General features: G+C 43.5%; 1 protein-coding gene across 8 annotated transcripts in view; it reads right to left on the reverse strand.

Moving 5' to 3' along the window:
- The window catches only part of ZNF536 (zinc finger protein 536), a 356,142-nt gene extending 344,949 nt beyond the window's left edge, over positions 1-11,193 (reverse strand). For 6 of the 8 annotated variants that reach the window (XM_075433822.1, XM_075433821.1, XM_075433819.1 and 3 more), the window contains exon 1: positions 10,386-10,568. The gene's annotated coding sequence lies outside the window, so the exon portion shown is untranslated. Of the gene's footprint in view, positions 1-10,385; positions 10,569-11,085 lie in introns of those variants that run through there. The other 2 variants (XM_075433817.1, XM_075433816.1) reach the window with 1 other exon arrangement.
- Positions 11,194-13,459: the final 2,266 nt, after the last annotated feature.

Raw genomic sequence — 13,459 nt, forward strand, 5'->3', positions numbered from 1 at the left:
AGTTATTTTTATATATAAAAAAATCTTCACATTTAATAAACTCACATGGAAACTGCACAGCCAATGGTAACTGCTTTTGAAATATCTCTACTGATCCCTTCAGTTCTGCATGGAAACGAAGGTATCAGTGGGATACTGCAGCACCTTTCTACCTCCTCCAAGACCACAGAAACACTCTCGCTGCTAGAGGAGTCAGACATGGGCCTGCCCAAACTCCATATCACCCGTTCCCTCTCCCCCCTCTGACCTCCCAGGTTTCTGCGTAGAAGTCTGGCAGGGGGATACTACTGGAACTCAGAGCTATATTTATTCCTTTGGCTCCTATCCATCACTATTGCAGAGCAGCCAGAAGGGGAACCAACCAATACAGCATGGGATCTGCCAGAGTTGTGCTGCCAGAGAAGTTAAGAATGAAAGAGAGAGGAGACAGCAGCTATCAAAATGAGTATTTCTGCCTCTAAGGAAATAAGGGTTTCCTTCCTCCGCGGATCCCCCTTCTACAGATTAAGACCTTTCTTCTCTCCTTTTTAAGAAAGCCCAAATGAAAAACCCGACAGTTCCATAGGTCTTTCACATCTCGCATGAGTTTCTTCATGAGGGATGGAACACTAACACCATAGTTCCGCTTGCATCTCTAAGGCATCTGTTGGCATTTACGTGGCATTTCTCTCTGCCTCACAGTACTACCAGATAGACTGCCTTCCACAAGCCCTACACTGTACACAGGTCCAAGGTGCTTGCAAGGGTGGTTGCTTGGAAGGGTCTAACCCTGCTAGACACTTGATGCTCAGGGGGATGTAGGAATCAGCTAACCAATTCAAAAACATAATCCACAGAAAAAAAATGATGGCACCAAAACTCCATTCTGGTATGAAAATTCTTTGAATTATCAAGATGTATCCATCACCAACTGACTTTTATAATCACTGAATTATGAACTTTTTGACAAAGATATAAAGCTGAGTAAGAAACAATTTTCCCATATCACAAACACTTTGAAGATTTCAGAATTGCCTTTTGCTCCCCACCAGGATTAACCTGGTACCTTTTGCAACTTTTCTAAAGGAAGAGCCAGAAAGACAACACTAAGAACATAAATGTTCTCACCACATCATACTCTGCAGCACAAGGATGTAAGACTCCGCAGCACAATGAAGGTGGACCCAGTCCCTCACATCACACTCAAGTGCTCAAGCCAAGAGCCAGTCCTCTTCTGACCCACTGAATAAGTAAATGATTATCTAAATTGGAACAGCCTGAAGCAGGAACTTAAAAAGACCTACCCTGGAAGTGCCACAGTATGGTTATTAGAGCACTCACTTGGGATGTGAGAACGTTGATTTGAAGAAGCTGATTCAAATCAGATACGAGAGGAAGAATCTGAATCCAGCTCTCCAGTGACCCAGGTGTATTTCATAATCACCAGTCCATAATGAAGTGCAGAGATGCAAATCTTTCATTTTGAGCAGAAATTCAATTGTAGACCTGAGAAATCCTTCGAAGATGCAGCATGTTGATGCAAATTAATGAACTGACATTTTTCAACTGCAATAAGAAAATTCCAGCCAGTTCTGGCCAGAAACTATACTTCTGTATTTGGAAAGCACCTAGCATGCCAAAGACACTACCAACACAAGCAATAGATTGACATTCTAATCCAGAAGTGATTGTGGGTTTCCTACTGCTCATTTACCTAACAGCACGTCCATTTATCACATATATGTGCACATAGCTTTGTGTATTCAAGTAAAAGAAAGATGCTTGAATACTTGCTCTTTAAAACAATCAAATATAGTTTAAAACACCTGAGCTATTTTAGAAGAAATTTCATGGTGAAATCCAAAGAAGGGAGTAGTTAGAGCAAGAGAGTTTTGTTAGCTGGTATTATGGTACTAATGAGGATGCTGGGTTAGCTTCTACTGGTTATCTTATTAGCCCTAAGAGGAATTACACTCCTACAGAAAAATCTCAGTGAATCAGTGAAGAAGAGACCCCTTAAAAGGTAATAAATAGTCATGTTATTATACATTTCAATTCTGGGTAGCCTATAAACTTTGCAGTTTTTAAACACAAAAGATTGGGTTTCATTTTGTACTTGAAATAATGAAACAAGAAGTTTCATCAGAATCTCTTTTTGAGAACACCAGGCTTTGCACTGAGTTTACAAATAGTGGAGTTACCCAATGTATTTATAGTGAAACCAGTCATCACATGAAACTCACCTGGTACGGAAGGGAAGCTTTACCTACTGAATCAGTCCTACCCCAACTGAAATAAGAGGAGCAGAATTGGATACTAGAAATTACATGAAATCAACCAAAATTTGCTAACCTTTATGCACTTTCCTCTGAGAAGAGATCCATCATTTTCCTCAGAAATGTGGGACGTGTTCCAACAAAACAAAGGTTCAATGAAAAGCTACTTGTAGCAACAGTTTCAAAACTAGTGTTGCTTTCCAACATCAAGTCAACCCTCGACATTCAAAAAAATTAGAAGTCATCGCACAGACTGAAACCCATGAAAACGTTCATGCAAATGCTTGAGAAATAAAAAAAAAAACAGTGATAAGAAAACCCACCACAAATAAAGCTTGTCTATATGCATGTTTTTTCAGAATCGTTCCATCACTGATTATGCTTGAACCGGGGCAACCACCTATCAAAAATCCGTGGCCACTAGAGCAGAAGGCAGTTTCTGCTTCTGTCAATTATAAACTAATGCCAGAGAAGGCAAGATCTCTTACTTCACTCGATCAACACTTCACTGTCATGTCACTCCCTCAAATAAAACTGGCATAAAAACCAAAATTTTGCACTGCCCTGTGTTTTAATATTTCTATGGATGCCTGAAGAAAAAAACATGTAGCCAATGTTAACAAACACACATGAAAATAAAATGTAACCATCCATGTGTAGCTATCAAAAGCAGTGTCAGGAGATCAACAACCAGCCCACCATGTTAGCCTTTGTTAACAGAAACCTGACTTTACACCTCCTAGCTTTCTTCGCCCTAGCTCTCACATGCTCTTTCTCAAGAAACAAACTTAGGCTTGCCTTGAACTCATTTATCCTTTCCTTGTTGGTAATTTATTCCATATGTATATTATCCTTTGCATGAAGTAATTCTGCCTGAGTTTCCTATTTACCCATGCTTTTCTAATAGCGACCTATCTGTATCTATCTATACATCCCATTGATATTCCAATGACAAGACTGATGGTAACAATGTTTGCAGAAATCTATGCAGACCACCTTGTGAGAGTGAAATAAAACAACATTAATACAATACGCTATCATTTAGAAAAACAAATGTAAGGCCAGCCTGGCAACCTAGCACAGTGCTATCTCATGGGTTACCAGGGCTCATTCCCAGATCAGCAAGGGCTGGGACTATGGAGGAAGCAATACACATAGCCCTGTTGTGACTGAGTAGACCGTGGTACTTGATAGCAGCCCCTTTGTAGCATCAATAAGCTCAACAGGGCTCCTATCCTCTTCACAAAGAACCACAGTGACTGCGGCAGAATATCCCAAAGGCATAAAAAAGGAGGAAAAGTTTGTAACAGTGCCTGTCAACAGTTAAAAAAACCAACACAGAAGAAACTATAACAAAATTCACATTAAGGCTGAAACAAGATTATTATAAAACGAAGAATCAGGACTGTCATTTATCCCTTTGCACTGTGATATCCTGACCTATTTGAGGCTGATGGCGAGGAAGGCTCCCCAGGACATCCCTGGCTGCCCCAAAGCAAAGCAGGGACCACGGGCAGCCCCTCGCAGCCAACTTCCCCTACACTGGCCATGAGGGTGAAAGTCAGCTCATACTCTTCTTTTTCTCCCCCTCTCTTGGTTCTCCTGTTCACAAAACTGAGACAGGGCGAAATTTTCCCAAGCAGCCTTTCCCTGGCACTGTGGGTAGCCCACTTCATATAACCCCTGCTTGATCTGCACCGACTTCCACCCTCCTGGCAAGCACGCACTTCCTCTTGGAAGTCCGAGATGCCTACAACTGGACAGTTTAACACTAATGCTTCAAAAACGAGCAGCCAGCTTGAAGAAACTAGCTCTACTGCTTGCCCCACGCCTTGGGAGTGCTATCAAAGCCATCATTGTTGTTTTCGGGCAATGCTACCTGCAGAACTCTCTGCTAATGTCCTACCACGATAGGCAGTGCTGCTTTTTTTCACACGAAAAATACTTGTAAGGAATTACCTACTTTTGCTTTTGGTTATATGAGTCTTGAATACTGCAATGCACAATGGAGAAAAGATCAGATACTGAGGCTGCTGTGGCTATTTTAGTTCTGTTTTCTTCATCTGTGTTTAAAAGACAGACTGTAACAAAATTGTTTGTCTTTAATATAGTTCAACTTGACCTGATGAACCCATCTCTTTAGAAAACAATCTCACATGAAGTATTTATATTAAGACCTCTAAAAAACAGCAACTTCAAAATACTTTCAAGGTCCCATCCTACAATTTTTGAAAAACACAGACAACTAGGCTAATTATAATTACTCCTCTATAATTCTTCTGCTTTTTTGACGCATCTGGTTATCTAGTAAGATGCACCTGAAAATTAGAGCAATTTTAAATATAAGGGAAAGGTGCCAAATTCAGAAATCTGGCAGAATCTTCCCTCTGGGAGCGTTTTTAGTCACAGTATCGGTGCAGTTGGGCAGAGGCAACCCAATTTCCCCCTTGCTACCCTATTCCCATGACTCGTTCCTGATCTGGATCTCTGCTACTGAAAAGATGCTTTAAATTTCTCACTCAGTGCTTGGTTTCCTTGCTTAACCTGCCAATAGGAGTGAAAATGTCACGGCAGTTATTGTGATCCACTCAGATTCAGACAGACGCTACTCAGTTATTTTACCTTAAGCAACAAACATCCATCAGATCGTTACAATTTTCACTTGTTTCTATCCAAGGTCAGATTCTGATCAGTGACTTGGTCATAAAAAGTTCATACTTCATATTTGGCCACACAACTGGAAGCTAAAACCGCACGTCCGCACAATAACCCTAAGATCATCCAATTAAGCATCTCAGAATCATTTTACGTTTACATATTTTCTTTCAGCAGCTCATCCTTTTTTCTTCTTCTGTGAACATCTGTGCCCAAAGTGTCTTCGCTAGAGAAATTTGGATTTCCATCTACAGTTGCCAGAAATCAGTGTATTCATGTTTCTATATATAAAAAAAAAAGTATTCTGTTTTTTCATCTGTGTTCTCCTTCCCCAAATCCAAATTGCTTGCACCTCTGAAACAGACACACAAAATGCCTCAAAAAAATGGGGTATAAAGAACAAGGCAAAAAATGCAAGGTGTGAATGAGAGGACAGAAAAATGACTTTTCAAGATCGCACTGCTTTTAGCACTTTGAAGAGCCGATATACATCTATTCAGGTATCTGAGAGAAATTCAGAGTTTAGAATTTAAATTTACTTACAAATCCTATTAAAACACACTAAATCAGAAGATACTAAAAAGCTTTAATTGTCTTCATTCAAACCAGAAAAATAAAACTATTTATAGCTTTCTTTTCTATTTTTATAAAGTTCCTACAAATCCATACACTTTTTTAAATGCCTTTTTTTTGTTAGTCAAGGCACTCTAAAAACACCTGTGCAATTCAAAGCCAACTTTAAACAAAAATCAACATTTGGAAAAATGACTTCTACTGATTTTCCTACACTTGATGAAACTCGTGCTTCCCAGGGAATAAGCACAGCCCATTTTAAAGGACTAGCGCATTTTCTGCATCTGTTCTAATGCAATTCTCTTTGGTCACCTAAGGCTCCCATGGTGGGTAAACAACCTAATGTGTCAGCTTTCTGTACTGAAGATCACAATTTCTGATCTCAGCACTGTCTTCATTGCTGCAAGCAAAACAGTGGTACTGATGTTGCAACTTCCAGGGTACTCTCTCTGATAATGAATGGGTTGGGTTATTGGCCTCTAGCATGGACAAAAATATGACAATCAGCCTCTTCATTATATAAAAGTCAACAGTGAAGACAGTGCCAGACAACTTGCTGTTAGAGCTCAAATATGTTCAGAAGTCGAAAAGCCCGTAGAACAATTCCTTCTTCTTCTTTACAATTGATAATCTCATAGTCAATTTACTAAAAGTGTTCTAAGACAGTATTTCCACCATAGCAACTTGTATCTTCAGGAACTCCTTTGCAAAACACAGCTTCAGCATGCAAATAGACACATTCCCTGCAAATGTAATAGAGAGACTAACCTTTCTTACATCTGCAGTTGTTAATTGTCATCATCTGAACAGCAAATGAAAACAAAGTTTAAGCCACTGGCACTTTAAAAAAAAAAAAAATCATATTAAATCTCATTTACCTGCAGCGACAGAAATTCAAAGTCACAAGCAAAATCTGAAGACAAAGCAGATATGAGAAAGTGCACCCAACTGCAGGGTTTAGCAACTGTACCAAGACTCTTTTCTAGTGCACATTCTGAAACAGCAATCGATTCTCTCAGCACTTGTTACCAAACTAGAGACAATTCCTTTCTACAACATTCTGAAAACTTTAAACAACTAATTTATGATTCCTTTCTTCAAAATATTAACCGCACATCCACTAGAAGATGAATTAAAAGTAAAATTTAAAAAAGGATAGCAGAAAGGGAAACACAGAACAGAGTAGAACAAACATCTCAAGCTATTTACAAATATTTTTATAATGACTAGAAATCATAGAGCCCTCTTTAGCTAACTTAAAAATAATAATAATAATAATAACAAAAAAAACCCAAACAAGCCAACAAATGCATCAGCCGTTGACTGAACACAAGGCCTGATTTTCAAAGCTGCTGAGCACCCACAACTCCAGTTGTGAAGTCAGTGTAAGTGATGAGTGCTCAGCAGCTCTGCAAATCAGGCCCAAAGTGCACAGGGGTCTACTAGCAGCCTAGCAGACGTGGTATTTAGGGAAGGGGTTTTGTTGCAGAATCGAGGAGGTTCAAAGTAATCTGTCAAAGAAGTGCTGTTACATTCGTGAGTCGTAAAGCTAGCTAGCTCTCGTCTATGGGAAAAAAGTTAATTCGCAGGGCTCCTAGGGCTTGCATTTGTCAAGGAACAGGACGTCAATGCTATCATTATCAGGCAAATCAGCCAGGCGTTTAATAGTAGAATCAGGAGACATTTGCTCTCCACTATCAGAATGACATCATAACTAAAGCAGCCTTCGGCGAGGAGGGAGAGCCAGGGCAAGGCTTGGGCTGCACGCAGACTTTGCACTTCTGCTCGGCTCGCCCCACCGATCGCTGCTCCCCTTCCCCGGGAGGCGACGCTTTTAGCTGCCTTCGCTCCACAACTTTGTCCTCGCAGTGTCTGAGACACCAGCATCTGATTTTACAAAATACTTCTCAACCTGCCCGATCCAAAACTGCGATACTGTAAGCCAGCCACTCGGTTAGGAGGGGATGGGTTTTACATATAATCCACAAATTCCCTCTAAAAATTTTGGGCATTTTTAATTACTTCAGCCATCTTCATCCTCCGTCAAATGGGGCGGACACACACATTAAAAAACTAGTTGTCTCTATGATTTAAGCAGTAACAGCTTAGATAACAAAGTCAATTTTTAAGCATACACAAACACACACACAATCTTTGCATAGTCTGAAGTATTTAGTGATGATCTATTAAACGATCAGCAACATAACAGCAATACACATTTCCCTTCCACAGTAGCTGTAATTATACAACTCAAACAGCATGAATTACAAACTGTTAATCTCTTTTCTTTAAAAATACCACTACAGGTACACAGGCACGGTAGAAAAGCCTCACCTTGTATAAGAACTATGAGGGAAAAAGTTATGAAAGCAGACAGAAAACCTAAAATCCCTGAGGCTACAAAAATTCCCGCTATTGAGAAATAACCCAAGAGACCACATAGGGAATGTACAGCTTTCAGAAGCACTTCTCATCTTATTTGCACTTAACCTATTGATGTACTTATGCAGGTCACTTACTTTTCGGATATGTTTGAACCCTTTATAATCATGCAGATCGCCGCGGTTTTCACTTGGGCTTTTGTTTTTTTGGTTTTGTTTGGTTTTTTGCAAACAAGTTTCATTTAAAAAAGATCCAATTATGCAAATCTGCTCCCGGATAGGTAGTGAATATTCAATATGATGGTGATACCCTAATAGTTCAATGCAACGCACTGTACTGGACAGATTTATGAGGCAACGTCACTACTACGCTCTGGTCCTCGCCGAAGCATCTTGAAGTTAATTAAAGCTGCAATGTCCACTTTTCCAGCCACCCTCCTCATTCAGGTTTACTATTTCAACATCAAACCAGTGAGGGGGCCTCCCCCCTCTCTCCGTACATTTAAGCAGCCTTCCACAGTCAATGAACAATGAACAAAGATTTGAGTGATGGCCGGGGGGGGGGGGGGGGGGGGGGGGGAGGAGGAAAAAAATCGCCACAGGAATAATCAAATCCGGTTTAAACAAGTAAAAATATAGCTTCTAATATTAAACTAGAAAAGAAAACATTCTTCTCCAAGCAAACGTGCAGAGGCGCTTAGCCAAGCCCTTCAGAAAGGGTCTAAAAGCAGCCAGTCCTTTTTATTTCGAGCAGTGAATGAGCCCAAACAAGGCTTCTAAACTTAATTATGACACTTAAAATAGTCTTTTTCCACATAAGCGGGGAGGCTCGCCGCCGCTATCCCTCTATCAACTGGCCAAATCAGCTCAGCAAACACGGCCCCTGTTGGATTTATTTTAAACTGCACGGGCGGGGGGGGACGCACGGCCCCGCAGAGCGCTCCAGCCGCGGGCGGCCCCGCAGCCGCACCCGCCCCGCCGGGCCCGCGCTCCGCACCGCTCCGCGTCGGGCCCCTCCGCGCCGCCGCTCCCCGGGCGGCTGCCGGCTGCCGGGGGAAGGCAGGGGCCCGACGCATCCCGCCGCCGCCCGGCACCGCACCAGACACGGCCCTGTCCGCCGCACGCACCCCGAAACAATGCCTGCGCGCGGGCGGGCGGCGGCCGGAGCGCTCCCCCCCGGCGCCGGCACCCACGGCCCGCGGCGGGCTCCGCGCCGGCGGGCGGCGACCCGGCCCCGCGCCGCGGCGGGCACGCCGGCGAGTAACTTTTCGGATGGAGCCCGTGCGAGCCGCGGACCGTCCGGGAGGGGGGGGCGGGAAAAAAGCATAAATCTTCGCGACCTTTTATTTTGCGTTAAAGTTCACAGGCGGCCCCGCTCCCCCTCACACACACATATATATTAATTATTTGCAAAACTGCAACAGATGGGCGCATTAAAATCTGGATCCTTTCCTACGCAGCATCAAAGAACCTCTTCTCCCCCCCCCACCCGCGTTAATCCCGCCGCCGACCCGGTGCGGATCCCCCCCCCCCCGCCACCGCTGCCCCGCGCCGCCAGCGGTGCCCCCGCAGCCCTCCGCGCCCGCGCACAGCGCGCCGCCGGGAAGGGGATGCTCCCCCCTCCCCCCCCGGGGATTGCCATTTAAGTTTCCTCCTTAACCTGTTACTTTCTCCGGGCGCTGACAAAAGCCCCGGCGGCGGCTGGCAGGTGCCTCCCCGCTCCCCGCCGGGCGCGCTCCGCTCCCCCCGAAAGGGCTGAGACCTGGCCTGACATTTAGTGCCTACTTGAATGTCACAACGCTCCTCGCAGCATTATGCACGGCTCCTATTCATAAGAGGTCGATTAGAGCACAAAATGGCAGGTCTCTTAGGCACTTGAATCTCACAAGTTTGACACATGGTATGCATCAGCTAACTTTGATTAAAAAAAAGGGGGGGGGGGGGGGGAAGTTTACAAATTACGCCACGATTAGCCGAGATCCTAAGGGGGGAGGGAGGGAGAGGGGGGGGCCCGCGTCTAAAGTCACTTCAGCAAAGTTTGCTCCGCAGCAGCCCTCTAAAACAAAAAGTTTCTGGGCAAGTTAAGGGCAGGGTCGGCGCGGGCTGGGGCGGCCCCGGGCAGCGTCCCCGCCGCCGCCGGCGCTCGCCTCCCCTCGCCTCCCCTCGCCCGCCCGCCCGCTCCTTTTTTGTAAAGTAACGGTTTTAAAAGAAACGAGAGAGAAAGAGGAAAAACGTAGGGTTTTCTTCAGGCTAAGTTCTATAGCGCCATTCAATGGCTTCTCCGCTCCTTTCATTATTTTCTGCTGTTCCCCTGACAGCCCTGCTTGCAAACGTCACTGCTATGGATATTTAATTATACTGTATTTTTTTAATCACGGTGGAAAACGCAGGCCCCGTTGCGATGATTAAAAAGAAATAAACAAAAAAAGCCATACTCCGGACTGACTTTGGAGCCTCTTTGATGGCTCACGGGAGCCTCCCGGATCCTCAAAAACCCCCTTTTTACCTTTGTCTTTCTTACCTTAAAATTTAAAGCAAAGCGTAGAAGAAACTCCCGCACGTAAACGGAGCGTTGTAAAAGATTGTGTTCAATGAATAATGAAGCGTGTCCACATGATTGACTTGATCATTTTCTTGTGCGGAGGGGGAAAAGTGCGGCGCGGGGCTGCCGCGGCCGCCCGCTCCGGGTAGCCCTCCCAACTGCTTCCAGCACATCCCGAGCAAAGAGCGCTTTATTTTAATCTGTCTCTTTTCAGAATAACCCCCTTCATTGATACTGATCACCCAACATCACAAGACATCCCCAGCTCTCAGCGTGGACTCCCCCTATCTGGTAGGTGAAATGCATTGTACCATTAAAAAAGCACTCCATTGTCGTCTTGGCATAATTCACAGCAACTAGATAGGTCTTGCGGCATTTAGCTTTGATGAGCCAAAAGCTGAACCCTTGATATAATAATCTACAAAGAATGGGCTGTGATCGTCCATTTTTTTTTTTCTCCCTGTCTGGCAACTAAGAAACCGTTTAGCACGGCGCGGCTTGGTCGTGACCTTGAGCCCGTGTAAACACCCCGAGGAGCCCGCGCCGCCCCGCAGCCCCCGCGCCCCGCGCCGCCGCCCCGCAGCCCCCCGCGCAGCCCCCGCGCCCGCGCAGCCCCCCGCGCCCGCGCCCCGCCGAGCCCCCGGGGGCAGCGCCGGGCGCCGCGCAGCGCCCTGCTTACCTGCTCCCGAAACTACGCAAAGTCCGCTGCTCCCGGAGAGGGGGGCAAAAACTCCCGGGGCAGCCTCGGCGGACGGGGGGACCGGAGCATCAGTCACCGCTCCGGCGTTTAAGAGAAGTAATCAGCGATAAAGTGACGTTGATCTGCACTGTAACCTTGTGGCGTATTTAATGTAAATAAGCCAGTTATGTTGCCAATCGCATGCATACAAACACAGAAAGGTCCTCGGCGTTGCGTTTTGATTCTTTCCATTAGAGCCGACTTTATTTACATACACTATTTAGGGGATCATGATAATTCTAAAACAATACTAGTGCCAAATGATTATGAAAATATGATTTTAATTAATCACGTAGTAGGCAAGGAAATTAGCATACGGTAATTAAACTTAGAGAAAAACGTCATGGAGGTTCTCTGCCTTATGGGTTCGGAATAATCATTGAACGATGGGTTTTCAGGACTTAATTATCAAACAAATAACTTTTTTAAAGCAACTTTACAAGGTTTATCCGCAGGGCAACGATTTAGTAAATAATATATAACCAAGCAAACAAGGTGCGAATGTGACTGGTGAAATAGGTTGTGTTTCTACAAAGCAGAAGGGGGGGAGGTGGCGGGGGGGGGGGGAAGCTGAATAATGCAATTATGGATTCTGTGTCCCATAGTTGACAAAAGCATGGTGCCTCAATAGACTCTTTGTTATGGGATTATATAATGATTGTGGTGTAATTATGGGAAAAAAGATTTAGTAATAATAAAAAGTATCAAAATACACCAATGAGCAGCTTGTTTTAAAGAAAAGGCTTGCATGTGACATCAGGGGCATGTTAATAACAAAAAGCCAGGATCCGAAAGGGTTGACAAATAAAAAAGACTGTGATGCACATGATTAAGAAGCGATGGAGACAGATTGATTATTCAAAATGCCGAGCCACAGGGACACTTAAAACATTGATTCAGGTAAGACTAGTTTCATCTTGACTGAAATGAGTTCCCTGAAGATGACTGGCATACATTTTAAATCAGTTTACTACATAAAAAGCATAACATCACAAGCTGAAACCTTCTAGTTAAAATAGGAGTCCAAGGGAAAAAAAAAAAGTTTATGTTTGTGGCAATTCCCAGAGGGACTATGGAATTGCAGAGGAAGGAGTATAGATTAATTACCTCTTCCTAAACACTGGACTTAAATGTACCCATCTTTTTGAATACCTAGCCTCTGTTTCTGGAGTCTGTGGTCCCTTCCCACTTCTGCGAGTTGTAGGGTTGATATTAATAACCCTAAAGGTACAATAGGACTTTTTTTTTTTTTCTTGGAACTGCAGTAAATTAACTTCCTATAATAACTGAAAAATTAGTGAGATTTTTCCAACTGATTTTTTAAGTGAAGCTTATAAATAGTTGTTCAGAGGGATTCAATGTGGGTTTTTTTTTAAAAAAAAAAAAAAAAAAGAAAGGGAAAAAAAAGATTCCCATGCCTATATGAAAAAGTTTAGGAATTCACTCTGCATTTTCCAATTTGATGTGTCTGAAATTCTCTTTGAACAAATTCCAAAATACAAGTTTTTTCTATAGAAATTAGCATAGCAATCACATCAATAATATCACTATCTCTATGGGAATGATAACTGGAGCAGTGGGGGTGTTCTTTATTTCAATTCTTCGTGGATCAACTGATTATATTCTGTCTTCTTTTGAACTTGTTATTGTAAGTCAAGTGATTCTTTATAAGTGACAGCCCTGACAAAGAGACGAGGATGGGAAAGCAGGTCGAAAGGAAGTCGCCATATGGACTTTAAAAAAGGCACTTTTTAAACAAGATAATGGGGAAATGGATGTTGCCTTTTAACCCTGTCAAGGCTGAACATTATTAGCAGTCTCATAAAAGAATGAGCTGTACCTTTTTTTTAAAATATTGCGTTTCACCTTATGATTTCCATGACCTAGGGCTCCATGATACAAACCCCCCAGGAAGCGATGGCATTTCAGAGGCAGGGGCCAAATCAAGCACCTGGAATCCCTGGTGGACAGGAGATTTCAGAGCATCGCACAAAGAGTTACAGAAGAATGAGAGCTCAGGAAAACCCCATGGTTCTTTTTCCTGAGACAAAGATAAGAATATTGACTAGAGATAGGTGAAACAGCAACTGACAGCAGAGGAGCTTTAGACATCCAACTGGGATTTCCTGTTCCTCTGGCGTAAGCGCATGATGCTCATTTAATGACAACAAATGGGGTGAAAATGAAGCATGAGCATGAGGGGTTTGACTCTGATCTTTGAAAAAATTGAAGTATTTCTCCTCCCATTTCTGGGGAGGGAACAGGAATTTCCCTCCAGAAACTTTTCAAGTGGACAGAGATTAAGAACCACCTC

Source organism: Opisthocomus hoazin, chromosome 12 (genome assembly GCF_030867145.1).
Source record: "Opisthocomus hoazin isolate bOpiHoa1 chromosome 12, bOpiHoa1.hap1, whole genome shotgun sequence".
Classification (NCBI taxonomy): domain Eukaryota; kingdom Metazoa; phylum Chordata; class Aves; order Opisthocomiformes; family Opisthocomidae; genus Opisthocomus; species Opisthocomus hoazin.